Source organism: Oxyura jamaicensis, chromosome 4, assembly GCF_011077185.1.
Source record: "Oxyura jamaicensis isolate SHBP4307 breed ruddy duck chromosome 4, BPBGC_Ojam_1.0, whole genome shotgun sequence".
NCBI lineage: Eukaryota > Metazoa > Chordata > Aves > Anseriformes > Anatidae > Oxyura > Oxyura jamaicensis.
This window is the reverse complement of record NC_048896.1, coordinates 14,786,584-14,798,663: the sequence shown is the minus strand read 5'-3', so window position 1 is coordinate 14,798,663 and position 12,080 is coordinate 14,786,584. Positions and strand designations below refer to the sequence as shown.

At 58.5% G+C, this 12,080-nt stretch overlaps 1 protein-coding gene and 1 long non-coding RNA gene across 3 annotated transcripts in view; both read left to right on the top strand.

Annotated features, from left to right (window-relative positions):
- The first annotated feature begins 395 nt into the window (after nucleotides 1-395).
- LOC118167216 lies at nucleotides 396-3,239 on the top strand. 2 transcript variants are annotated; one of them, XR_004751023.1, is made up of 3 exons: nucleotides 396-595; nucleotides 1,045-1,202; nucleotides 2,614-3,239. It is a non-coding gene; the product is annotated as an uncharacterized LOC118167216 (long non-coding RNA). The 2 variants fall into 2 exon arrangements; XR_004751022.1 differs by lacking the exon at nucleotides 2,614-3,239 and adding an exon at nucleotides 2,513-2,526 and having other exon boundaries at nucleotides 399-595; nucleotides 1,045-1,261.
- Nucleotides 3,240-11,895: 8,656 nt separating this feature from the next.
- MID2 (midline 2) overlaps nucleotides 11,896-12,080 on the top strand; it is a 67,643-nt gene continuing 67,458 nt past the window's right edge. The window contains exon 1 of the mRNA XM_035325221.1: nucleotides 11,896-12,048. The gene's annotated coding sequence lies outside the window, so the exon portion shown is untranslated. The remainder of the gene's footprint in view (nucleotides 12,049-12,080) is intronic.

Genomic DNA, 12,080 nt, shown 5'->3' with positions numbered 1-12,080 from the left:
GCCCAGCCCCAAGCCTGTGCCGCAGTTCCCAGCCGCCGTGCACGTCTCCTGCTGAGACCTCACAGTCCCTGAAGAAATACGGCTCCAGCAGCACGCAGGCGTCTCCGAGAGCTTTCATGGAGCCCTGGATGGAGAGAAGATGCAGCGCAGCTTTATGAAGTGATGCCCAGTGCCAATAAAACCAATAAGTGCTTCTATCTATCCTTTCAGGGACTGCAAACCTAAATGGGCTTGCACGAGGACAAGGAATAAAACCGGAGGGAGGTCAGGAGCAGCAGCTCCGTGCCCACTGCTCACAGGGACGTGTCCCTCATCCTCACTGCCAAATTTTGCAGACCTCACAGCAGAAATGAAATCTTCCTGCCCTCAAAATCTCATTCCAAGCAAAGGTTTATTCTCATTATTGCGTCTTATTATTTTTTTCCCTTATATCCAGCCTGAAAAGGGCTTGGCATTTATCTGCGTGCAGGCACCTGATCGGACTGGACTGGCGCAGACCATCTGGGGACGGGCTCTGGGCACCAGCGCTGCAGACAAGAAGCTCCTCCAATTAACTTTTCAGGCTGAAAATCCGGTGATTTGCAGATCCAGAACAGTAAGGATAATTCTGTTAAGGACGAGTGCCTGGTTTGGGGGGGCGGTACGGAGGATTTCACTCCAGGCACTCATGTCTACATGTCTAATGAATTCACCCACTGTGCGCACCCCCGGGACACCAGCTTCCCCTGCTCTGGATCTGTTTTTTCCATCTCTGAAATGACTCTTCCCCTAATTAGGAAACCATAAATACAATTTGAGAAATGAAAAAGAGACTAGGCTCCATGTATAAAGCAGGGAGGAACTTGTTGAGATAAGACTCAAACCTGAGGAGTGGGAGGGGGATCTGTACAGGAATCCCAGCCCAGGAACATCTTAGCTTTTTCCGAAAGAGGGAAAAATCGATGGGGGAAAAGAATAAATGGCACGGGTCGCTCAGAGCCGCTAATGGAGGGTTCCCTGAGGAGGCGAGCAAGCCGGCAGCCCTCCTGCTTCATGTCTTGACAGGTTTGTCTCTTTGATGGCACTGTCAGCTCAGACACCCCCGCACTGTGACACCGAGGGGCTGGCAGCCACTCTGGAAGGGTGCACGGACAGGACCTGACCCCTGCAGATGCTTCCTGGCTCTTCTGGCCTTCCTTCTCACCAGGTCTTCGCTGAGACGGGTAAACTTTTTATCTCGTTCATGGTCAAAACTCGGCTGTGATGGTGTTTTTTCGATGTGGTGGGGTCTTTTGGTACGCAGGAGCCAGGGTGAAGGCACCTGCCCCGCTCCAGCTCTTGCCTTTCCCTTCCTGCGGATCTCCAGCCAGCATGGGGGGTGCACGATGGGCAGTGACACCTCTCCAAATTGCAGTCGGGCTTATTTCATGGGTTCTGCTTAAAAGGCAACTAAAAACTGCGAAACTTGAAGAAAATCAGCCTGGAGCCTCAGGGCACTGGTATGGGGACAGACCTCGTGTCAGCGCATCCCAGAGGAGCAGCTCACGGCGCTACGGGCGTGCAGCTGAGCTCCAGAGGCACTCGCTGCACACACGAACAAATTAATTAGTGCTCACGGTCTGTCATTAATAGCCCGTACGATCGCGTTGCCCTCTGGCGTCTGGCCGTCTGGCTCGAGGTTCAAACCGCTCCCAGCACGCTCGGCTCCGGACGCTGAGTTCGAGCGCTGGAAGTAAGGAGCAAAACCCTGTGGTTGCTAATTTGGGGCACTACCGACCAGGTCCAGGCAGCTGGAGGTGCGTGTGCATCCAGCGCGGCTGGTTAGGATGTGCCTAAAAGCAGAAATCTGGATGAAAAGCTGAAAGCGAGATGCTCCAGCGCTGTGGAGCACGGGCAGAAGAGCGATTCCCCCTCCAAGGTTGCACCCGCTTGCAAATGGGGATTTTCGGTGAAAAACTGGAAGCTGCACCCTGCATCAGGGAGTGCTTCTAGCAGGCGCCAGCACGCCGGGCTGCCAGCCCCGCTGCAGTGTGCCAGGAAGCCACGGGCTGCACATAATTGGCATGGAAAGTGCTGATGATTATTAATGACTCCAGCTCGTATTTCACCCTGAAGGAGCCCAAAGCCTTTTATGGATGGAGCGCTCAAGTGCTTTCGGTGTTGGCCTCACTTTGCTCTCCTTTAAGCTGGTAACGAAGCTCCCACAGACGGTGGTGGGACAGAGCTGGGCCAGCCTTGCTGCTCCGGATGCAGGCTCCTCTCCTGCACAGAGATGCACAGGGCTTTGGTTTTATTTGGGATGCAGGAGGACCTGGCCGTGGGGCCAGCACCCTTGTTTCCCGGCAGACGACAACCAGAACCCGTGTCCCTCGGGTAGCTCAGGCACCATGGGGAAGGACACCCCCTACCCAAGTATTTCTGGGCACAGGTGATTACAGTGAGCTCTCAGCAGTGGTTCTTCACTCTGGTTCCAAAAAGTACCCTAAAATGGAGGTTCTTGCTGCCGGCAGCTGGTCTGGCAGTGTTCTTGCAGCACTGCTCAAGGTTCCTACACGTGCTGGGTTTCCCTGGGGCATCCCACAGGTGCCCTCCAGGACGCTGCGAATTTTGGCCGAAGCATTTTAACTGCCCAAGGTGGTCAAATGGGCCAAGTCTCCTTGCTGAGCACCTACACGAGCGAAAGGAAACAGAGACGCAGAGCGATCGATGTGGTGCCTCCTAGACAAGCGGCTGCAGAGCATCCTGTGCCGGGGGGAAGGAGGATGTTGCTGCTGCAGGGCGATGAGCCCTGGCAGAGACCCTGAAGTCACCTCCCGCCGCGGGATGTGTGGTCTGCTCTGCATCATTCCTGGAGGTTCATAAGTCCTTCGGGAGCACACATAGCTCAGTTGAGGCAGAACAGAGCCACGGTCACTCGTGGAGCCGCCGGGGGCTCCCAAAGCCCCGCATCTCCCCCGTGCACAACCGGATCCAGGTGTCGAGAGGGAAGGTGGTGCGCCTGGCTTCCAGGCAGCGAAACTCCCTGTGGGCTGCAGGGTGAGGCCGGTTTCTGGGTCTGGGATGTGCTGGAGCAAAGCCGAGCTCGCCGCACGCTGCAGCAGGCTATCCATCCCATCGTCTCCCCCCCCCCCCCCCCCAAAAAACAACCTTTGGTCTGGGATGCGTGGGACGCCCGCCTCCCCACGGGGCGCAGAAAAGGAAGATAAGCCAGTGCTTCAAAGGCAACGCTGGTTCTGCAGGTACAGGGGGAGAGAAAGTCCCTCTTCCACAAGCGGGGGAAAGACCAGGCAGTGAAGACAAGACGACGCTGGTGGGCTTCCATGAAGGCATCGGCTTCCCACCCGTGTGCAGAGCGCACGGCGTCGCCCACCCCCAGCATAAGGAAGGGGTCTCCTATAGCCTGAAGGTCATCCCGGGCCAGCTGGGCTTTCTGCTTCCACCACGGCCAGCAGAAAACCATCAGCAGGTGGCCATGAGGGGGACATGGAGTGGCATCGAGGCTTGGGCAAGTGCTGGCCAGGGCGTGGGGAGGGTGATGTCCATCTGCTGCAGGCGTGCCACCCCTCAGGCACCCTGGTAGCTCCTGAGGCTTCAGTTTTCCTGATGCATCTCTGCTATTTGGTGGGTCGCTCCGATGAATCCCAGAGTCAGAAAGGAGCTGCAAAGGCAAACTGCTCCCCTTGCAATTGTTGCCAAAAGGCCAGAACCAGCATCACGGCATCTTTCTCCCCCTAAACGTGGGGGGCATCACCTGGATCATGTCATGTACCTGGAAAACACAGAGCAAAGCTCTCGCACCTTTTTAAAGGACACATTGCAGAATTTCCCGGGAAAACACACTCCAAAATCCTAATGGGGAGCCTTGCACTCCTCTGACCTACTCAACACCACGCGATAAATGTGCCAAATCATCTGGATCCCAAATAATTACAGCCTGGTGCTAATAAGTGAGCAACAAACCCGTAATTATCTGCAGAAGTTATTTGATGAATATTAAAAAAAAAAAAAAAACAACACACACACAAAACCAACAAAAACCCACCAAAACCACGAGGCCGGCGGTGGCGGACGGGCTGCCCGCGGTCGGTCTCGCACGCGGGTGACTCAGGCGGCAGCGATGCTGCCGGAGCAGGCTGGGCGTGCGTGGAGCCCTGCGCCTCCAGCCGGGAGCAGGGAGGGACGGGGCTGGTTCCCAGCCCCGCTGCTGCCACGGGGCAGGGCCGTGCCCCAGGGAAGGGCTTGGCATCGCCCGATGCCACCCTGAGATAGCCGGAGCCCAGGGAGCAGGGAGCACCGGCAGCACGGAGCGGTTTGCTGGTGGTGCAGAGCCCAGCAGCAGCACGGGGGGAGGAGGCGGAGGCCGGTGCTGCACCCTGCACGCGCTTCGGGTGCCCGAAAGGGTTTGGGTGGTCCCTCTGCCCTGTCCCCGCTGTCCTCAGCACGGGGCTGGGGTCCCTGCTGCCAGGCTCCGACCCTCTGCAGCGGGGCCCTGCCTGCAAGCTCAAGGCGCTGCAGCATCCACAAGGGCCACATCCAGGTAGTGCCTGCTGTGGGAAGCTGTTACGCCGTGTGGCTAGGGAGCGTTTTTGCCAATAAGAGAATAAATTGAAAATAAAGATTTTTTTCCCCTCCCTCTGTTCAGCCGCGTGCTTCCCGCACGGTAAATCTTGGCGGGCCGAGGGGTGTTTAGAAGCGCTCGTTCACTGACAAAGTGAAAAAAAATATATACCTGGAGCAGAAGGGCCCTGTAAAGGGCCTTGTAGACCGTGATTTGTGGCTGTTTATTCTCGGCAGCGAAGCAGAATCCATTAAAATGGATGTGCCCGTTACGGAGCACGTAGCTTCTCACTGCGAGGCGCAATTACCAGAACGAGCTGCATGAGAGCGAGAGCAGCTTTGCAGGTGGCGGGGCTCGTGAGCAGCAGAGCATCTCCACAGATGGCAAGGTACACCGGGGACGCTTAGGGAAGGGCCACTGGCTCCTAAAAATCGCGAGCCCCTGGCGAGGGCTGGGGGCAGCCTGCGGTGGTGCCCCCGTGCCAGGCGGCGGCTGGAGCAGCCGGAGGGCGGCGGTGCCAGCCTCGCTGCTCCGTCCTGATGTGCTGCTGCCCCCAGAGAGCACCAAGGCAGGGCTCTCTGCCTGCGGAGGCACTCACCGTGCTGCCCGAATTCAGCTCGTTGTTCTCTTTAGAAACACACGGCTTCACGTTCCTCCTGGGAAGGCTGGAAACTGGAGCGTGGTGCCAGCCGGAGACTAAGGTCCCCGAAGAGCTGCACCTCGTTTAGCCTAGCAGGAGCCTCTCAGGAGAACAAGGAGATAAAGCACCTCGGCAGCAACGCTTCAGAGGTCTTAGGTGTGACGTTTTCATCTTTTATCTCCAGCCAAATTGAAAATATTTTTGTTTTGCCCTGAACGGACCATCAGCCCTTCCCTGGGTGCTCCGTCGCCCGGCTCAGTTCTGCTTTGGGTCCTGTGTAGCTGGAGAAGATCCTGCAGGAGAGCGATCTGGCCGGCTTTCAGCCCTCTGATGACAGATTCCACACCATCCCTTGGTTAATTGTTTGAATAGTTAATTACCCTCGTAATTAGCAGTGTGCTCTGTGTTGCTCATCTGAATTTCTGGGTGAAACTTCCAGCTCCGGCCTCCTGTTAGACCTGTACTAGATTAAAGAATCTGTTCCCATCCCATTTTGGCTCCCCACGCAGGTTTTTGTGGGCTGTCAGCTCGGCTTCAGCTGGGATTTTGGAGCCTCCTGCCTGCTTTTGAGCCTCCCCGTGCAGTTACAGCTCTTGCCCAGGATGCTCTTTTGCTTTACCCTCACCATGCCCACAGCTGCTGTCTCTTCTTTAAGCTCCTGTCTCTTCCTTTTTTGATCAAATCTTTCCTTTCAAGCGCCTGGAGAATGGGATGCCAGCGTTAAACACGAGGCGTGGGCCTGGGGTAGGGGCAGAGCATCCTAATAACAAACTCGGTAGTAGGAGCGATGGCTCCTCTGAGGTTTCCACAGAAGTGCGTGCTAACGAAGCTCCCTAAAATGTAGGTGGAGTGTCTGTTGCTATCGCAGGTGATCCAGGGGGTGATGCATGCGCTCTAACAGTGCCTTAAAAAATAAAGGCAGATGCAATCAGCTTTATAAACATTAATTCTTTCAGCGTGTTCGTTGTCTGGTATCACCTGTTTCACCTCTCAATGCGACCGCTCTAGAATAAAGAGTCTCTCGTACTGCAGGATGCGTGGAAAAGCAGCCACGGCGACCAGGGAAGTCCCCAGCTCCCCCGGCGCCGGGGGCACGGCTCGCCCAGCCCTGCCATCTCACCACGAGACTCGCTCCTCGCCAAGCAGCCGATGGCTGCGCCACGTCACTCGCCCGAGAGGGCCGAGAGGGTCTTTGTGTGTGCATACCCATGCACAGCGTCACAGCCCTCCTCCTCCTCCTCCTCCTCCAGGTCTTCGTTCCCCATTAAGATTCAGCACCACTTTAATTAAAAAGCCGGCACACGGCCACCTGGTTCCCCGAGCACCCCGCGCCGGTGCTCCCGGTCGGACCTGCTGGGTCAGGGTGTGCGTCGGAGCGGGTGGTCCTGGGGGAGGCTGGCTGGGGGCTGCCACCCCAGGAGCAGCTGGCAGAGATGGGCAGCACCTTGGGGCTCCTCCTGCCAGGATCGGGCCGTCTGCTTGAGGCACCCCCAGGCGCGCAGAGGGGACCTCCAGCTCCGCGCACTCACCAGCTGCACCCACCGGCTGCCTGCCCTCTCTCTGTCGGTCTTCTCCCTGCTGGGAGAAGGTCCCACCGCCGCTAACAAAGGTATCACCATGCTCCATATAGCTCCTGGGGTGGGCAGCACCACGACGGCCCCGTGCAGGCATGGCCCTGCCGAATCTCAGCCCCAGCTCCCGGCCCCGCACACGCTTACTAAGGTCTTACTAAGTGCACGTGTGCTTTAATCCCCGGGTATGTTTTACCTGCTGATACGTGAGGCTGAAACTAGTGGGAGATGCAAGTGAACCTGGAAGGGCTGCTCCCAGAGGGTGTAGGGTGAACTGGGAAGTGTGGGAATGTTTCCTGCAGGATTACAGGGTCAGGGTAGGTCTTGTGGGGCTGTTGTGGCTGCTGCAAGCCAGTTTCTCTTTTGCAAGGCGTAGCGATTACCCTGGAGCATCCTAAAAGACAGTTTCGTGCGCTATGGGAACCGCATGGTGGAAGTTGAGGCTGTGCTTGGCGTGGAGCTGGGGAGCGCAGGTGCAGCACGTGCCCCTGCCTTCCCTTGGTGCCCGTGCTGAGGCTTGTGCACATCCGAGTGGGTCTTTCTCCCTGTGCAGCTTCAGCTGGGTGTCAGAGGAACGGGAAACCTCAGCAGCAGAACCTCAGCCCTCGTCCATGCCCTGGGAGGCGACGCACCCATCGGTATCCCCGCAGAGACCAAGATGGTGGGATGCATTTCGGTTGGGTTGTTCTGCTCCTCGCTGGTCAGCCCTCCGCCAAACATAACATCGCATCCTGCCGTGCTCGACACCAGGAACATCTCACACTCTTTGCTCTGGCTTTATTTCCCGCTGAATCGGTTGGCTTTGGCCCACGCAACACCTCCTTGGGCGCAAAGCTGGGTGGTCTGGGGGCTGAGAGGGCTGCGGAGGGCGCAGATTCAGCTCGGGCACCAACGCTAACACCACCCGTGGGGTGGATCAGCAGGTTGAGGGCAGAGGACTCGCACCCTCTGCGAGCACAGCCAAGAGGTTCGCTAAGGACTGGCACGGAGGAGGTGAGGTTGAGCAGTTAAACCAGCTGTGGCTCGGGTGGCTCTGGGCACCATGGAGAACCTCGCTCAGGGCGGTGTGTGGAGCTCCGGTCTGCCCGCTGGCTGGCTGCAGAGGGGCTCACAGCCTGAGAACTGCTCTTCTCCATTGTGGCTAATTACCAACCCTTAAATGCCCTGCAGCTGGCAGTCACTTGCATCTTTTCGCTGCCAGGTGCTTTAGGATGCTGATGGAGAGCTTGCACAACTCCCTGCAGCCAGGAGCCCTTACAGCTGCTCTGCACCACCGCAGGAGGGCTGTGCTGACCCAGCTCCCTCCCTCACCTTTTCACTCCGTGTGAATGTTGGCTCAGGGGTTGTCTGACCACCATTTTTAGATGTTTCCAGCGCTGCAAGAATGAGCTGGAAACGGAGCTTTCCACCCTACACGAAGTCCCCTCGTGCATACGCGTGGTGAGATGCTCTTTAACTACGTGTTCCTGGGCTTTCCTTTCCCTGGGACCCTTCGTCGGGGCTTCCATGCAACAATTCTCTTTGCTCTCCAAGAGGAGGCTCTAGCTGGGTTTTTCTTGAGCCCCAGCGAAGTGTTGCACTTGAAATGGCTGCAGAGGTGAAAAGCCAGCACGGCGGGTGATGGGGGAGCCCTGCAGGACTGGGAAGGGCAGCAGAAGGTGGTTGCGGTGACGTGCAAGCAGCAGGGGCTGCGCAGTGGCTGCCCTTTTGGGTACCCAGCTCCGTATCCCCATGAGCCCTGTGTAGGTTCCACAAGCCATTTTCTAGGCTTAGAAACCTAGAAAGGGGGGGGAAAAGGTAAAAAATTGCCACATGAGGCCATTCTGTGCTCCAGGTGGATAAGGAGCTGCGTGGCACAGAAGCAGCAGAGGCTCCTCCAGCCCTGGCCAGGGTGGCTGTTGCCCTGTGCCACCCAGCACTGGGGTGGCTGCTGGGTTTGATGGTCATGCTGGGAGCTCCGGTAAGTTAGAGTGGGAAAAACAGAGAGCACAGGTGGTGCTTTCCCTGGTCTCCCCTGCAATGCTTGCCGGGGTGGAAGGCCTGTGAAGCTGAACCCATTCAGCCAGCTGAGTAGTTTCACCCTGGAGGCACTGTGGGGGAAGCGAAGGCGCGGCGAAACAAGAAATACAGACTGGGGAACTTGTGAACTCACGCTTTGTTTTGGTGGTGGTGTTGCGGGGGTCCCAGCTGCTGCAGTCCCCTGGGGGCCTTTAAAACCTATTCCACAAGGAGGTGTTGCTCCAGGTTCCTCTGCAAGCACAGAGGGCAGCATGTGGGCTCTGCTGGCGACCCTGGCTGGGCTGCGTTGTGCAATGCACCCGCCCCGTCTGGGAATGGCGAAGGACTGGGGCTTCTCGCTGCAAGGGGAGGGTCTGCAGACACCCAGGAGCTCCAAAAAACAAGGAGCAGCACTTGCAGATGTTGTTGCAGGGTTTCCTGCTCCAGTTGCACGTCTCCTCCCGTGCTGGCTGCCAGTGAATGGGTGTCTTATGTGCCTTGTCCCGGCCTTTGGGGGAACGAGGGAGGGTGGCTGAATGGGGAGAGGAGGAGAAGGAAGCAGACCTGGGGACAAGTCCAGCCTTCTTGCTGTGGGAACGGTCTGGGCTCTCCCCTGCCTCCTTGACAGGAGAGAGGGGGGCTCTCCCCAGAGAGGGCTCCTCCTTGGCAAGGGCTGAGTTTGCAAACGCTTGCGTTGCCTTTGAGCAGAACTGCTTCCCCTGCAGCTCGCTGGGATGGTGTGGGGATGCAAACGCGCACCTCAAAAACCGGAGATGCTCAGAAGATGGCTTAAAACCTGGCGAGACAGTCCTTGCCTATCAAACCCCAACTCCAAACTCTCTCAAGGTGAGAACTTCCCCTGCTGGGCTCGCAGGGGAGGCAGAAGGATGGGGCTGCTCACCCGTGCGGTGGTGCCGATCCAGTCCTTTGACTCTCCTGGAGGAGCTGGGTTGAGGAAAGCATTTGGGGCTGGCTTGTGCCATTTGGGGTGCGCCGTGCTCTCCAGCAGCATTTTGCGTGCTGCGGGGGCAGCTCTGCCCTGCTGCTGGTGCTTCTGCAGGAGGACGCTGAACAATAAAGCCTTAATGAAGCACACAACGTCGTCACCAGTTCCTGAAGAGGCGTTGGGCAAGTGGATGTGGAGCCAGAAGAGCCTGTTCTGGGGCAAGTCGGTGAGGCCTGTGGTTTGCTCAGCATGGGAGAGAGAAGAAATTTGGATGAGGCTGTGAAATTCCAAGGTTCAACATGAGGTGGTGCAAAGCATCCACTTCCCGTCCCCGAACCGGAGCCACAAGGAGGAGGAACCGAATGTCTCTGGGTAAAGGAGGTGCTAGGGAAACCTAGAAAAAATGAAGTCATCAAAATATAAAAAGAAAACGAGAAGAGATTCATCCAGGGGAATTCATCCATCCCTGCTCATCTCTGCAGCTGCCTGCTTTTTGGAAGAGGGCTTCTGAAGTTAAAGTGATTTTCTTCCCTCTGTGCTTTCCACTGTGAGAACAGATTTTAGAAGGAGAGTTCTGCTTTGTAACAGTTCCTTACGCACTAGGCTTCCCAGGCATGCGACGCAATCTGAGCACCTTCACTCCCCCTTTGTGACACATGGATGCTGACACCTTGGGCAGTCGTGATTCCCCGGGTCCCAGCAGCACGCAGGGTGCAAAAACCATGGCAGCCCCGATCGAAACGCGCAGGTCCTCCCGCAAAGGGTGTTGAGAGCTCGTTCACCTCTCCAAAACACCTCTGTGGGCGGATGGAGATGATCTCCCCACCCCTAATGAACGTGACTCACTCTGGAGTGGTTAGCGCATTAACATAAAGAGCTCTACCCTGCCGCTGCCCTGCTTGCTCAATTAAAGTGTCATTTGAACCCGATCCCTCCTGTGTTTTGAACACATGCACATGCACAACAAGGCTGCGGTGGCGGGTGTTTGCCCAAGGTCACCTCTGACACCTCCAGCTTTCATCCAGGGGCCCAGCTGATCCCAGCAGGCAGGGAGCTGGGAGCAGCGCTGTCGTCTCCTGGTGAGCTCTTAGGAAAACTGATCGGGGACTTAAATAAATAAAACACGAAATAAATACTCCCGGCGCTGAGCTGCGGGTCTGGCGGGGCCCGCTGGCTGACACCTGCAGAGCAGCAGTGGTGCTTTCCTGTGGTCTCCAGCCATCTGCTGGTTGCTCGTGGCCTCATTTCTCCCGCAGCCTGGTGCGCCTGCTCGGGGGGCTGCACATCGCCCTCGCCGCTTCGGTGCGGGCACAGCCTAAATTCGGTCCTGGCTACCTGCTGGCGGCCCTCAGGTCGGGAAACGGGGGTTGATTTCTCCCCATCCCATTGAAGGGGGGTCGGGCTCTGACCTGGCTGCTTGCTCTCCGCGCGGACGCACGCGACAGGGCTGGGTCCCGGGGCAGCTCTGAGTTCCGTGACTTGGCCGCAGCCACGCACGCTGCGTTTTTGCTGCCAGGAAAGCGGAGATTTGGATTTAAAGCGGGATAAGCGGTCACCACGCCGCTGTCAGATCCTCCTGCTCGGCGTGGGGCAGGGGGTGCGGGCCAGCCTGGCAGTGCTGGCAGCGACCTCCCTGGGAATGCCGTGTGCTCAGGGCTGGCTGGGTGGGCCCGGCCCGTGTGTGTGAGAAAAGGGCGGAGAATGGAGGGATTCGTGGCTAAATATGCGGCTAAATGGCTCTGACTCCCAGAGCTCCCTCCTATCCCACGTGAAGGAGCACCAGGATGCATTTTCCCTCCTATTTATTTTCAAGAGGCGCTCTGGGCAGCCTTCAAACGCAGATAACCCGTGCAACACATCCCCAGGAACACATCGCATCGCCGGGTCCCCCTCCCTCGCTGCCCTTTGCTGCTTCAGCCTCGCATACCCACCCACCCGCACTCCTCCCGCAGCAGCGCAGCCCCCCCCTGCAGCCCCCCAGGACCCTCCTGGAGCCCCCCAGCCCCCCGTACATCCCCCCCCCCGACCCCCGCAGCCCCATCCCTGCGAACAGCCGAGCGCTGAGCGGGCTCCCCCCACCCCGCCCCGGCTCCCAGCCCCCGGCCGCAGGAGGAAGGGGCTCGGTGCGGGACCCGGTGCGGGACCCGGTGCGGGGGGGGCTCGGTGCCGCCCGGAGCTGCCTCACCTGCGGCGGGGCGGGGAGGGGCAGCGGCGGCGGCCGGGGGAGGGCTCGGGAGCTCGGCGCCGCCTCCCCGCGCTCCGCTGCCGCCCGCCCGCCCGCCGCCGTCTCCCCCGCGCCGCCGCCGCCGCCTCCAAGATGCCCGGGCAGCGGCGGGGAGGCTGCCGCAGCCCGCTGGTAAGGCAGAGCTGTACCGGGGGGGGGGGGGG